General features: G+C 34.7%; 1 pseudogene; it reads right to left on the bottom strand.

Annotated features, from left to right (window-relative positions):
• Nucleotides 1-6,532: 6,532 nt before the first annotated feature.
• LOC113175040 (eukaryotic initiation factor 4A-II pseudogene) lies at nucleotides 6,533-7,609 on the bottom strand (annotated as a pseudogene).
• Between the last annotated feature and the right edge of the window lie 7,388 nt (nucleotides 7,610-14,997).

Raw genomic sequence — 14,997 nt, 5'->3', positions numbered from 1 at the left:
TTCTTTCATAAGTTTAATAGTGTTTTATGTTTAAGTGTGTGATCTGCTATCAATTTTTTGCATGGAAGTACAAAATATAGATGAAGTTTATGTTTCTCCCCATGAGTATCCAATTGGTTTAGCACCATTTGTTGAAAAGAAATCCTTGTTCCATTCAATTCCTGTGTACCTTAGTTAAAAAACCGTCAGCCACAGTTATGTGGGTCTCTTCCAGACTCTATTCTGCATTATTGATAACTGTTTTTTTATGCTAATATCACACTGTCTTATCTCTGAAGTTTTAAAATAGAACTTGAAATAAGGTTTCTTTTTTCTTTTACATTATACATTTTCAATATGTTCTCTACTTAACCAAGCTATAATTAACACATTTTTTTCATATTTTCCTAGAAAAGTATATACTTCACTGTGATGTTCACACATTTCTACCTAAAACCTAATATAAATTTTCTTTGCCAAGTTTGACTGTAGTCAAATTATCCTTCATAATTCTAAATATATCCATATTCTTTCTTTAATTTTCCTTCAATAACAAGAAAAAAATATTATTATTGTTTCTGTAATACCTATTGAACCTTCAATATATTTGTCAGTTTGGCAGGTTTTGTTTCTTTTTAAATCACTGATTACTATTATAACCTCATTCATATTTTATGAACCTTTTTTCCTAGCATTTTTTTATAATTTATAGAATGAAGAGTATAGCTAATATATTGCATATATTTATTTTCTTATGAAAAAGTGTAATGTTTAAGTTATTACTCTAGGTAGAATTTTAGCATTATTTCTAACATACAATATATGATTGAAATAGGACCATAGCTTATTCTTTGACTATGAAGAAACCTTTTGGCCAGTGTCCATTCTGTATTTCTACATTAGTTGAATCTTCCTGTCATATAGCAGAAGTGGCTATGCCAGGCTCTTTGGTACTGCTTCTGTAGGTCACAGTAGTTATATGTTAGTAGCTCATGTTAGTATCTTTGACATGCATGCACTATCACCATTGTAAGTTTTTCTTTGTTTTGGCATAGCTTGTCTTTGAATCTCTGGGTCTAACAATCCCTTGAGAATGGATTCTCTAAGTATTTTTTTAAAATGTTTTTCAAACCACTTAGTTTCTAGTTCTTTTCCCTTCCACTAAGGAAGTGCATTTCATGTTTAAGTAAAGCATTCTTAATCTATTTCCTTTTTTGTGAAATATAGTCATCTTTTATCTGAGAGGTTTTCAAAAGAATCCTAAAAGTTTATTTATATTTTCTAAACTGTAATAATTTGCTTTATAGATGTCACAATCTTATATATTACAACATCAATATAAATATTTTCCTTATAGTTTTAGTATTTTTTCACCTTGGTAGTTTCTATCATGAGTTAAATATGAAAGTTAATTTGCAGCTCTCCTTTGTTTTAAACTGTTATAATCATTGTATAAAAAGCAGAAGGTAAAGCTAGCTTTCCACATAACTCAATTATTGTAATTATTTAATATACCTGTCCATTAATTGTTTTGTGTTATTATTTTTGCAAGACTGTAAGAACAATTATTCGGGAAATTTTGATTAGGTAAAATATGGAAAACATTACAAAGTTAGATTTCTCCTCAAAAAGTCTGATACATTGCCTTATTACACTTTATGTCTTCTATCTTGTAGCAGTTACATTTTGTAACTTACATAGCATATATTGATATACTCATATGTGGAAATTATATCTATACCTTTAATGTATTTCATTGTCATTTTATGTATTTATTTAAGTACCAGGGATTGAACCCAGGGGCATTTAACTACCACTGAACCACATCCCCAGCACTTTATTTTATTCTTTATTTATCTTTTTCATTTTGACACAGGGTCTCACTAAGTTGCATAGTGTCTCACTAAGTTGCTGAGTCTGTATGGGAACTTGCATTCCTCCTGCCTCAGTCTCTAAGCCACTGGGATTACAGACATTCGCCACCTTACTGGGCTTTTTTGTCATTTTAAATGCCATTTCCTTTTATTATTATTATTATTATTATTATTATTATTATATATCAGTCACCAATTTCTCATAGATGAATAATTCTTTGTGTACAACTTTTTAGAGAATTTAGAATTTAAAAGAAAAATAAAACAATTTAAAAAGATAAAGCAAGTTTTTAAAATTTATTCTGTTATTTTCTTAGCATGGCATTATTGAATTTTTAAAAGTTTTCAGTGTTCAATTATTACATTTACTCTCATAATTGCTTGCAACATAAAATAGTATCATTATTCAAAAATACTTTGTCAATTTAATGTATATATCTCAAGATATACACAGAAAATATTAATTCCTCATAATATAAATTTCATAATTAAAACAAACTATTACATTCTTTATACTTTAGTGTCAAAATAAAAATGTTCCTGTAAGAAATTATCTAGGATCTTATTCTCATTCAACACTTATAAAAACAATATATTTAGAACACAAGAAAATATAAGAGTTCTGAATATGGCATTAAACCAGTGATCAAATAGGACATATGTGAATACAGGAAAAAAAATAACCTATTTATTTCTTATAAATCTATATCTTCTAATGGAATCTCTACCATCTACTATCCTAAAAATTTGAGTTAATATTTATAATCATGTAATTAGAATTAGTCTTTGTTAACAAACACTTGTTAGCATGTACATGTACTTGTCTAGCTTGTACAAGGCCCTGTATTCTATCCCTAGCACTGTGAAAAATTAAACAAGAAGAAAAACAAACAAAAAGTTACATACAATTGTTACTGTTTGCAAATCAGTTAGTAGTAAGTAGATATATATATGTCAATCAGATCTGTCAGTCAACTAGGTATACATTGAAATCACATCCTCTCTACATGAAGCAATGTAACAGCAATAATAGTGACAAGAAAGATGATTTTTAAAAGTAGCACAAGAATTGATGAAACAGTGGTCAATGGCACAGCCTGAACTTGGCAAAGGGAGCAATCTCTGGACAAGGCTGTCTCAGCAAAGATGAAACTCAACATGAGCTCAAAGATGACATTTTTGATTGGCAGAAGTAGTTAAGGAAGGTTATTCATATTAATCAAAATGAGATGAGCTATAATTGTGGAATATTAAAAAGACAATGCATTTAGTTTCATAAGGGGAAAAGTGAAACCTGAAGGTTTTTTTTTTTTTTAAGGTGGCACAAATTCTAGAATGCACTTGTCCCTGTAATTGGTCTTTTACTTTTCCTGAGGCACAGGTACAACTTGTGAATCTGATAAAGTTATTAGTTCTTCCAGTGAATGATGGAGAGGATTCATTTTGGTTGGGCAGAATCAATTCTTCACTGACCTCCTGCCCTTCACCGCCCTCCTGTTTCCTCTGATTTCTCTCTTCCTCCCTTCAGTTCCTCTCCCACTCCTTCTCCTGTCTCTTTATTCATTTTCTCTCTCTCATATACATATATATATATATTTAATATATAATTATATTTATCCTCCATTATAGTTAATTTATAATTATATGTATTATATATATTAGTTAACTTTATTTTTTTAAGTCATGGAAAGTAAGTTTTGTATTTTACAAGCATAGCCATGAGTCCTTGTTTCTCAAAGTTTATTTATTCTTATGTCATTAAAATTTTACAAGCAACATCATAGGCTCTTCACAAAGCCTCAAAAATGTTGCATGGATACATCTATTCCATAAACTTACAGAGTAAGATTAAGAAATATTCTTTAGTTATTTAGAAACCATTTCATTATTAAGGGCAGAAACACAATTTCAAAATGATTAGTTCAATGATTAATTTTAAGTACCATAGAGGATGGAGAGGTAGAATTTAGATTCAAAAGTTATAACCTTATTTCAGTAATTCAAGTTGAGCTATCTATTTCCATAGATGTCATTTGGAATTTCATATTATCTACCAAATATCAAAATATTGAATGCACCTTAATTTCTTTATCCCAAATATACAGAGATGGTAATTGTGACTTAAAGCTATTAAATACCTCATTCAAATTTATAGCTTTCACTTGGCAGAGAAAGGATTTGAACCAAGTTAACTTGGTACATATTCAGGGGCTAGGATTGTATCTCAGAAATAGAGCATTTGCCTAGCATGCAGGAAGTGCTAGATTCAATTTCCTGTATCACAAGAAATAGAGTGCATGTTCTTAAGTATTAGACCATATAGAAACCAGAAAAAGACTTGTGAACCTAATCACAGGTACACAGAGCCAATCCAGCCTAAAGCAAACCTACTTTACATGGGCACCCCTGATATAACAAACAAAACAAAGTCATTCATGTTATCAGTTTTAGAGGGAAAAGGAATAATACCAGTTATAGATTTAGTGAGGCTGAAAACACGTGGTTGTTTTCAAAACCAGAGTCAGTTCTAATTCCATTCCTTTAGCATAGAAAAACATTTTCCATTTGCAAATCAGAAAAAAAATTGGTTAAATTTGACATTAGTTAACAGAAGAGAAAATAATAGAGCAAAGTTTGGGTCAATGGTCATTACTATACCCAAAGTCAAGTAATGTCAAATGTGTGTCCCAATTACTTTCACTTTGGCTAATTCCATCAGGAATATATGTAATAAGTTTGTGATTCAGTCAGGTTCCTATACATCTTCATCTATCCAGTTCCTAAAAAGTACTTTATATGTGAAAATTGTTTCCATTTTAATAATTGAGAAAACCAAGGGTTTACCAATTTCATTTAACAGTGAATGAAAGGAAGCAGAATTCAAACATAGCAATTCAGCACTGAAGTTCAGATTTAACACGTCAGCGGCTGACTTAAATTTCTGATGCATTGCATATTCCGGAAAGCCTTAGGCTTGTGACCTATTCTCTTCTCTATCTCATGCGACTTACATTTGCTCTTTTGTCAAATGGCATTGATTCAATAAATTAAAGAAAACAGATGGAGAGGCACATCAAGCCAGCAGTACACAATCCACTAAAGTAATTAAGCAATTACTTGCAGGAACACATTCCTCCCTCAAATATAATCATGTGTAGCATTATCAACATTTTTCTTACAGAGGATTAAGAGCATTAAGAAAATTAAGCATCATTAAACGGCTTGCCATGAAATTACATAGTAAATTATTAAAGTTAAACCCATTTTTGATTCATCAACATGTTTTGTTCTTTTATTTAGTAAGGATCAATTTAGTGAAGGGGAACATAGAGAGAGGACAGAGGGAAGATGGAGAACCAAAGAGACTGGCATAGGCTTGACATGCCAAAGGAGATTAGTAGCAAGTTCCCAACCGGGTGCTATAAAATCCTTACTTACAAGCCTCTTCTCAATAAATTACCTAGCCACATAAACTGGCAAGGAAAAGGAAGTATAGAGAGATTCATCTTTGAAGCCTGTGCTGGTGCATAAATTCCTTCTTAGTATTCTTTGAAGCTAGTCAGCAGCTCCTAGCAGCTGAAGTCAGTCTATGCACCCATCCCCCTTCAACACATACAACCTTGCTGTGACAGGTCTTTGCATTGCTAGTAAAAGAACTGAGGATAAAGGAAGGTGTGCCATTGACAGATAAAGCCTCACAGCAGGGCACTGAAATTTGCCACTTGCATTTATTAAACCTAAAGGTCATTAATCCCTGAGCATCGGACCTAGTCCAGATGTAAAACTGACCCTCACTTTTGCTTTTCTTTTTTTAAGGTGAATATACAATTTATTTAACATTCAAGCTTCATTAATATGGCAATTTTACTATGGGTTTCACCCTACCTAGGACATGATTGCTTGCTGGGGCTTAGCAACAGGGACCAGTTCACACTTAGCACTAATTAAATACTTTATTGAATAAGTACAATACCAAACAAAATGCATTCAAATGCTTTCTAAAAAAAAAATCAATTTTAAAGGCCTTTCTATTCAGGCTAATGACAAACACAATAAAGGCAGATATGCCAGTTTAACATAATTGGCTGATTTTATACAGCACTTATATCTTTTAGTCCACAAGTATATTATTAAATGATAGAGAACATCTAATACAACCGTTTCTACAGAACTAGTAAATAAATTTCTAAGAAAGAAAGATTTTACAGACCCCATCTTTTATACCCATCCCAACAGTCTAACTCTAAAGAACATAAAGCCAATGACTTTCCTCACAAGAGCTCAGGACTAAGGTCGCTTTGCTATCAAAATCTGTATTTCTGATCTGTTATGAGCATTGGGACAAGATTCAAATATTCCCAAAAAAGCACAATGCACATTATGATCGCCTATTCAGCAACAGCGAGCACTGCATTCAAATATGTCTCATCCCAGGAATTAAATAAGGTCAGCCACATTCATGAGCATTTCCTCCACTGTAGTATTGTAGAAAGTCTCAATATCACAAAGAATCCTCTTGTCTTCTTCCTTAACAAAGTTTATAGCCACACCTTTCCTTCCAAATTGACCCCCTCTGCCAATTTGGCTCTTTATTCAAGCAGTGTGCTGTTTTGCTTATGATTCCACATCCTAAATTACGTCAACGCCGTTTCTGAGCGCCATCTCATCATCAACTGTTGCTATGGACTCCTGTGAATATAATTTTCATGATTGGTAGGTAGATCATAGTTTATAACCAAAGACACTTGTTGCACATCAATACCATGAGCCAACAAGTCAGTAGTGATCAGAACTCGGCTTGACCCTGGTCAGAATTCCCTCATGATAACATCTCTTTCTTTCTGGTCCATGTCACCAGGCAGAGCAGAAACTGTGAAGTCCCTGGCGTGCATTTTTTCAGTGAGCCAGTCCACTTTGCGCCTTGTACTGAGAAAAATCACAGCCTGCATAATAGTCAGTGTCTCCTACAAGTCACAAAGTGTGTCCAACTTTCACTCCTCTCTTTCAACATTAATGTAAAACTGTTTGATTCCTTCAAGGGTCAATTCTTCCTTCTTCACTAGAATTCGAATTGGATCTCTCATAAATTTTTTGGTCACTTCCAACACATGAGTTGGCATTGTGGCAGAAAGCAACACAACCTGAATACTTGTATTTAATTTTTGAAAAATCTCATAGATTTGATCCTTAAACCCTCAGCTCAACATTTCATCTGCTTCATCCAAATCAAACATTTTGATCCATTTTGGAGAAAGATATCTTCTGTTTAACATACCTGTACCAACAACAATATGTGGTGCTTCAGCCTGCAGTTTTTGCATTTCATTTCGAACATTTGTTCCACCAATGCAGGCATGACAAGTTGCTCCCATATTGTCTCCAAGTGCCAGAATCACCTTTTGGATCTGTTGAGCCAGGTCTCTGGTGGGGGCTAATACCAGTGCTTGGGTCTCCTTGAACTCAATCTCCAACTGTTGCAGGATGGAAATAGCAAATGTGGCTGTCTTGCCAGTACCTGACTGAGCTTGAGCAATCACATCACACCCTGTAATACAGGGAATAATAGCTCTCTGTTGAATAGCTGAAGGCTTCTCAAAACCATAAGCATAGATGCCCCAAAGAAGAGACTCCTTTAAATTCATATCATCAAAGTTATCAACAATCTCATTCCAGTTGCTCTCGATGACACCATCAGGGTCCATTCCCTCTGGGCCTCCATGTTCTCTGCTGTTGTAATCCACGGAGCCACCAGACATGATCCGAAGAAACACTCAGTGTGACTAATCAAAGCACATTGGAAGAGAGTTAATAAACATACAGGTTTGTAAAATAAGACTGAAATTTTTGCAGGCTAGCTCAATGACCTCTAATGTATTTTCAATATTTTATTAGCATCAATTTGATCACGTGGGCTGTACATTTATTTCAAGTTGAGGGAGGGATAAGACAGTCATTTAAAAAGTCTTTGGCCCTGGAACCTCATATGCTACTAGAAAAGTCTGGGGGTCCTATTGTGAGAACATACTATTGTAAGACATTCCCTGCACGATTAGACAATATTTTGTGAATATCAGTAATATAGGAAAGAAGTTAGAAGTCACAAAGCTATTAAACATGACAGGATTTCTGTGCAGAAGCCACATACATTAATACAGTTGTGAGTGAAATCTGCCTATCCATACTCCCTTCATGGTTTCTACCAGGGAGGATACTAAGAACAAACTTCTGGAAAGCATTCAGAGTAAAGGAAGGAGAAGAAAGGAACATCAAGATTAAGAATTTGGGAGTGTTAAATAAAAATTTGTGCTATGAGGAGAGGTAAACAGAACGACTGTAAGAAATCTCTTAAACATGTGTTTTAATAAATATATCAATCACTTGACTGTTTCATTGTGGAGGAAGAGGCTTTTTATTTGTGTGTGTGTGTGTGTGTGTGTGTGTGTGGTCTGAGGATTGAACCCAAGGCCTTGTGCATGTGAGGCAAGCACTCTACCAACTGAACTATATCCCCACCCCGCTGGAGGGGGCTTTTTATCAACTACATTTTTTCCAAAGTATAAGTAATGACAGTACCTCAACCAATGTTTCTAAATATGAAGCATGGATTGACAGCATTCAAATCATTTCAGAACTCCATAGAATAAAGTGTGTATGTGTGTGTGTGTGTGTGTGTGTGTGTATGTGTGTGTGTGTCCTTTCAAGGGATTCAGAAATCAATTTTACTTTTTTGACAGTTGCCAAGTAAATACAGTTAGTCCCAAACAGAAGATAAGGCAGTTTGGCAACCACTGTCCATGAACTTTTGAAATTGAAACCATAGCACTATTTACAGAGAGAGGAAAGTACAGAGGTGGTAGGATCTCAGATGAAGCATTGTACTACTTGGAAGAACACAAATAACCATATATATGAATCTTGTAGCTTTTAATTCTAGTTCTTGGTACAAAATCAATCAGTGCCACTCTACATGATTGAAACATCATATTGAATAGCCGCAGGAAATGTCTCCATATCACAGTACTGATATTTACAATCTTTGGCAACATAGAGAATCTTTTTCATGCACACACACAAAATGGTTTCTTGTGAGAAGATTGCATACCATATTTAATCTTACTTAAATATGCAAGGGTCTTGATTATGGTGGATGAGGTGACTGGGGTTTGACAACTTCTGATCAATCCAAAGCTGGACACTAACTTTTGCATCAAAAAAAAAATCAAACACAATTTCCAATTTCTGAAAACCAAATATCAAACTGCCTTTTAAAATTGTGTACTTAATTAAGTAAAAGTTATCAAGGTTGTGATTGCCTTAATGATGTTTATGTGTATAAAAGTGTACACTGAATTGGGTCAGGAAAAACCCAACCCAGTACTTCTTGTTCAGTTTCAAGTCTGATCACCAGGAATTTCATTTTCAACCCATTGGTCATTTGGACATGCTGTATTTTTATATAGTTGAAGAGCAGGAAGGAAACATAAATCAACATGTGAACTTAAGCATTAAGTAAAATTCATGAAAATTTAAAAGCAAATAAATCTGGAAATTCTGTGAAATCCATTCTTTTTGTCTCAATCATAATAAAATAGTTCCTCAGATATATATCATGGGAAAATCACCTTCCACACATCTAGAAATACCCCCACCTATTCCCTATATTCACTACGACTTTAAGATGGCTTAGTGAAATAACAGACTTCCTCATGGTCTCCAAGTAAGACATAAAGGGTCCAAGACATCTGGTATAACCTGGAAGACAGCACAGCAGCTGTGAATCTTAACAGGAAAGTCCAGGGTTGAATCCAGAATAAAGCAATTATTTTAGGATGCAGAAAAGGTTAAGTGAAAAATGCTGACTGATAATGATCATTGTCCAAAATCCGAAGACTTAAGTCTAAGTCCAGTTTCTTTGCAATCTTACTATATAGCCTGCATTTTCACAAGAAAAATAAAACATATCCGTAGCCTTGCCTAGGGTGCTACAATAGCATAAGTTAAAATACATTGTGGATGCTTTATCTGATTGTTGATGCAATGTGTATTCCAAAGTTCAAGGTGGGGGGAAAAAAATGAAATCATAAACACAAGACTATTGACTCAGTGGCTCGAAACAAATATGAGTTTATTTCTTACATTACGTGCCTGCTGTGGGTTGGCAAGTCTACTCTGCCATTATCACTACACAGAAATAAAAGCAGAAAGAGGAGACATCATTCCCAGTAAAGCCAATGACCACATCAGAAGAGGAGAGGGCATTAAAGGGTATTGTACCTATAAGAACAAACTGTAGACCAGAAGTGTCTTATGCCATAGCTGGTCACAGTTTACTGGCCAAAATGAGTGGGTGTTGCCAACTGAGATTAAAAATAAAAAGAAGAACAATCCCACTGTGTACCTAAGATTTAAGAGTGAGAACTACTTGACAATTAGTAATGATGTCTGTTATTCACAGATGTTCAGTAATTTATCTGGGATTTGGTCTCAAGGAAAAGGAAACTCAGTAGTAAACAAGCTGGGGCTATTTGAGAGAATAGTGCAGCTGCTCAGGGCTCTGAGAGAAAGAGATAAAACCACATGAAATCACTATGAAGATTAGACAACCGAAGTCATGATAGGAGCTGTCTATCGCCCACCCGAGGGTAAGCAGCCTTTCCGAGAGGGGCAGACAAAATCTGGCATGTGAAGCTGCCCTCTTTGAAGATGTCTCCTTAGAAATTATTTTCTGAATGTGGAATCTGAAGAACCTTGGGGAGCCCTCAGGGATCTGACAGATTTTTATTTCAAGTGTCCCTGTTTATTCACCGTTTTGTATCTGAAATACTCTGCAAGCATTTTAGAAGAGTTCCCATATGTATAATCTGAATTCTTGGCTTCTCTCTTTCATGGATATTCTGCTATAATAAGATAGCGGGCTCCTTCCACTCTAGTTATCAAGAGAATTATGAATTTGTTGCTATTTGGGAAATGGTAAGGGAATAACAACACTGTGGTTAAAAAGAACAAGGCAGTGACACACCCAAATAAGTTATGCTTTTTGATGATGCTGGGAACACGATGGAAAGAAAGTAGAACTGAGAGATACAGAAACTGTGGAGGGCACCCTGCCTTCCCACCTTCGTAACAGCACCTAACACTTAGTGCTTACAAAGAAGCAGGGCTGGTGGAAGGGATTTACTCATGTTTTCTAGAGTAATATCCCTCTATATCCTGCCAGGTCAGTTATAATAATCTCTCCAGAAAGGAGAGTTTGAGCAGCTTACCAGAGGAGATATTCCCACTGGCAAACCTGGAGTACACATTCAGGAAGGCTGAGTTGAGAGCCCATTTAAATGGATGCTCCACTGTAGCTGGGAAGTAACGGATTTACAGAATCATGCTTAAGTCTGTGATTTGATGACAAGATCTGTGTAGATAAAGACTTGGATTGTATAAAAGGCAGATGAAGATATTTAATTTAGTAGTCTGGGAAGAGTCAGGGGACAATAAGTTAATAGATCAATGTTTTTGGTATCTGTCTTCTGTTTCTCTGCTTCATCTCCAGAGGTTGTACAGTGTTTCAGGCTTCTGCAACTTGATTTAATGTCGATGGACAAGGGAGAAACAAAGGGCATTCCTTCAAATTTAGTCTTGTACTTGGATGTAAAAAAAAAACAAAAAAACAAAAACAAAAACAAAAAACAAGTTATTCTTCTTCTAATCATATTTTCACTTTTTAAGAAATTTTACTTAGTGTAATATTATTATTTACTCATCAACTTCTTAAATAAAGATTAATTTTAAAAAACAAAATAACAAAAGCATGGTTGGGCCTGGTGGCACATGCCTATAATGCCAGGGACTCAGAAGGCTGCATCAGGAGAATCACAAGTTTGAGGCCAACCTGAGTGATTTTAGTGAGACCCTGTATCAAAATTAAAACTATAGAAAGGGCTGGAGATCTAGTGCATTGGTAAAGTGGCTATGTACTTAATCCCCAGTACCAAATAAATAAGTAAATAGAATAATAAAAATATTATGGAAACTGAGCTAGAAATAATCGATAGGACTGTAAGTAAACAGTAAGTAGTCCCAGAAAATTACACATGTGCAAACTAATAATCCAATGTTGAAAACATTTTTCCCAAAGGCATGCAATTTAGATTAGTTACATTTACAGGATATCTACCAAGTGGAACATCAAGTGACATCAAATAAACAAAAGTTTTATATCAGAATTAGATTGAACTTTCAAAGACATAGTCAGAATTTTCATGTAGGACTTAGAAAAGGAAAAGAGAAGAGCCATGCGAGGAAGGATGAGTAATGCACATGAACAGAACCTGGGAAAGGGGCACACCTTGAGCTTTGGCCCCTTGATCTTCCAACATTGATTTTGTTTACAGTAAAACAAACAAACAAACAAATATGATGGCTATTTGCCAAAGTTTTCACAATAAAAACCAAATTCAAAATTTTCAGGCCGAGTAATATCACTCTATTAGATGGGCGGCCTATTTATTAGGCCAATATCATGTACAACAGGTATTTCTAAGTAAGTGAGCATATAAAAATGGGTAAATCGGTTTTTTGAAGAGTCTCTTCACTTGATCATAGAGTACAAAATACATGCCTGTCGATATAATACATAGAAAATCCTTATACATTCAAATATTTTCATCATCTTGTCCTGACAGATATTTTCCATCTTTGCCTCCCCTTACATTGGTAATAATATGATTACCCATCAAACAGTAGTTGGGCTCTGAGGGGGCGGATGGGTTGACTGAAACTGGACATTAGGAAAATTTCTATAGTGATGTGAATTTTTGTTATAGACTTGTGGGTAACTTGAATGTGCATGTTTAGATTCACCAAAGTGTAACTTAAAATCTTTCTACTCTGTTATATATACATTATTTATACAATAGTGTGTAAACATAGTAAATTATAGTGCAACAAAATAAAATGAAATAAAAAGGAAATGAGAGAAAAGAATTGCAAAAAGTGAACGTAGAAAGCTATTAGAAACAGATTATTTGTAGAAGAAAGCAAAACCAGTTTATTGTTTTAAGAGGAAATAGTATCAAATATTCTTATTTTACTTTTATAGGAATAAATATTTAGTAAACTTTGGATCTTGGATGATCCAATAGACACAGAGAAATGATGCTGCTATAGCAACATTATTAAGTACAAAAACAAAGGTTTGGATCTAGAATACCGTTGATGAGACTGATTTTAAGTGGGAGCTGCAAAGTTCATCTCAAAGAACTGAAATGCAAGAAAAGAAGGCAGTGACTGGTAAGTGTGTGTATCTGCTGGAGGGACACAGATTTCCGATTCTAATTGCTTTAAACTTTTCACGAAATTAGAAAGAATGGTTTCCATCTAGAATGTGACAGATATCTTCCATCTGAGGTATTATCCATTTGAGACAAGAGGAAAAGGTAGGAGGCAAAGCAGTAGATTAGGGAGAGGTCAGCAAAGAAGAGAAATACAGATCAGGTGCCCTGAGGACACATTTGGTATCTAGGATTAGAAATTTTATCTCCTGGTCCTTCCCTCTCACTTCAACACTACTCTTGTCATAAGTCCTGTTTATAATTCTTATAACTTTTCATGTTCTCTTCTTCTCCAGTTACCTTGTCCATATGAGATGTCAGCCACCATTTTCCAGTACCAATAACTACAATCATCTCAGCTTTAACTGTGCTGTAATCTCATCTTTATTTCTTACACAAGCAATGATTTAACAGAACTGTGATATTATGATAGTATTCTTTTGATTCCTTCACTTCTGCAACACTCCTCACTGTTCCTCAGACGTCATTTTTCAACCAATTTTCTATATTCATTCCCTTCCTTTCTTTCCACTTCTCTCAACCTTAATTAGTGTGTACTTTGCTTATTCTTTTTTGTAACTACACATTTGGGTAAACACACCTGTACTTAGAACTGCTTGTCAATACCAACACTTTCTCTAATGTATTTACTCTTCCATTTTTCTGTTATAGAATTTCCCAACCATTGTGATACCATGCACTGTTGTACCACAGATGGTATACAGATATGAATAGGATTTAAAACATTTGCTACATACATCGAAGTTAGGTGATATATGTAGTAACTTAGAATTCTGTCTTACCTTTTATTTCTCCCAGTCACCTCAATCTCTGAGAAGTCTTACAAATGTGTTCCAATATTTTGTCTAAAAGTCATTATCTATGTATACCACAATGTAAAAAATAGTTGGTAATATTATTGAAGATGATGATTTTATACGCAAATATTAAATGTTTCTTTCCCATCCTCATTCTATGCTGATCAGTGGTATAATAAGGATCATGTCTCTAGAAAATAAACACAACAAGCTAGACATGGTGGCACATGCATATAATCCCAGTGGCTCTGGAGGTTGTGGCAGGAGGATTGTGAATTCAAAGCCATCCTCAGCAACTTAGTGAGGCGCTAAGCAACTTAGCAAAACCCTGTCTCAAAACATAAAAATTAAGAGAGGTAAATAGGGAGCCTACATCCTGGGAACAAATTTTTACTCCTCACACTTCAGATATAGTATACATAGAACTAATATCCAGAGTATACAAAGAACTCAAAAAAAACATAAACAATAAAAAAACAAATAACCCAATCAACAAATGGGCCAAGGACCTGAACAGACACTTCTCAGAGAAGGATATATGATTTTTCAACAAATACACGAAAAAATGCTCACCATCTCTAGCAATCAGAGAAATGCAAATTAAAACCACCCTAAGATACCATCTCACTCCAGTAAGACTGGCAGCCATTATGAAGTCAAACAACAACAAGTGCTGGCGAGGATGTGGGGAAAAGGGTACACTTGTACATTGCTGGTGGGACTGCAAATTGGTGCGGCCAATTTGGAAAGCAGTATGGAGATTCCTTGGGAAGTTGGGAATGGAACCACCATTTGACCCAGCTATCCCCCTTCTTGGACTATTCCCCAAAGACCTAAAAAGAGCATACTATAGGGATACAGCTACATCAATGTTCATAGCAGCACAATTCACAATAGCTAGATTGTGGAACCAACCTAGATGCCCTTCAATAGATGAATGGATAAAAAAAATGTGGCATTTGTACATGATGGAATATTACTCAGCACTAAAAAATAACAAAA

This window comes from Urocitellus parryii, chromosome 12, assembly GCF_045843805.1.
Source record: "Urocitellus parryii isolate mUroPar1 chromosome 12, mUroPar1.hap1, whole genome shotgun sequence".
Classification (NCBI taxonomy): Eukaryota; Metazoa; Chordata; class Mammalia; order Rodentia; family Sciuridae; genus Urocitellus; species Urocitellus parryii.
This window is presented reverse-complemented; position numbering and strand designations above follow the sequence as displayed.